This window comes from Orycteropus afer, unplaced genomic scaffold (assembly GCF_000298275.1).
Source record: "Orycteropus afer afer isolate SDZICR_OR568_19922 unplaced genomic scaffold, OryAfe1.0 scaffold00034, whole genome shotgun sequence".
Classification (NCBI taxonomy): Eukaryota; Metazoa; Chordata; class Mammalia; order Tubulidentata; family Orycteropodidae; genus Orycteropus; species Orycteropus afer.
The window spans coordinates 2,177,893-2,179,277 of record NW_006921621.1 but is presented as its reverse complement, the minus strand read 5'-3'; positions in this window follow the sequence as shown (position 1 = coordinate 2,179,277).

The following is a 1,385-nucleotide window of genomic DNA, read 5'->3' as shown; positions in this document are numbered from 1 at the left end:
AGAAAATAACAAATGCTGGTGGGGATGTGGAGAGACTGGGACTCTCAGTCTCTGTGAAGTGACACAACCACTGTGGAAAGCAATATGGTGATTCCTTAGAAAGTTGGAACTGGAGATACCATTTGACCCAGCAATCCGATTACTAGGAATATATCCTAGAGAGGTGAGAGCCAGGATAGGAACAGATACATACACACGCATGTTCATCACAGCACTATTTACAATAGCAAAAAGATGGAAACAACCTATGTGCCCATCAGCAGGAGTGTGGATGACCAAACCATAGTACAATGCTATGCAACACTAAAGAATAATGTAGAGTCTGCAAAACACCGCATAATATGGATGAACTTGGAGGACATTATGCTGAGAGAAATAAATCAATCACAGAAGGACAAATATAGTATTAGTTCATTGTTGTGGAGGGTCAAGGAAAGGTTTATATATGGAGGGAAACTTTATTGTTGGTTGCCAGGGGTGGGATGGGAGGGGAAGGAACACTGCAAAAAAAAAAAATAAATAATAATAATAATACATTGACCCATGTCACTTTAGTTTTGTGTATTTTACTGTACGTAAATTATATTTCAATAAAATCCATTAAAAAATATATAACTAGGGAAGAGCTGCCTCCTCAAAGTAGAGATGACCTTGATGATATGGATGGAGTAAAACTTTTGGGACCTTCATTTGCTGATGGGGCATAACTCAAAATTGGAAGAAACAGCTACAAACATTTATTAATAATTGGAATAAGGAAGGTACGAGATATGAATTCAGGAAAATTGGAAGTTGTCAGAAATGAAATGGAACACATAAAGATTGATATTCTAGGGGTTAGTGAGCTGAAATGGACCGGTATTGGTCATTTTGAATCAATCATATGGTCCACTACCCCAGGCATGACAAATCAAAGAGAAATGGAGTCACATTCATCATTAAAATGAACATTTCAAGATCTATCCTGAGGTGTAATTCTGTCAGTGATACCATAATATCTATATGCCAACAAGGAAGACATGTTAATTTGACTATTATTCAAATTTATGCACCAACTACTAAAAGCAAAGATGAGGAAATTGAAGATTTTACCAACTTCTGCAGTCTCAAATTGACCAAACATACAATCAATATGTATTGATTATTACTGGTGATTGGAATATGAAAGTTGGGAAGAAACAAGAATCATCAGTAGTTAGAAAATATGGCCTTGATGATTGAAATGATGCTGGAGACCACATGATAGAATTTTTCAAGGCCAATAACTTATTCATTGCAAATACATATTTTCAACAACATAAACAGCAGCTATTCATCAAGAGAAGATGGCAGGAATACACAGAGTCACTGTACCAAAAAGAACTGATCGATCTTCATCCATTTCA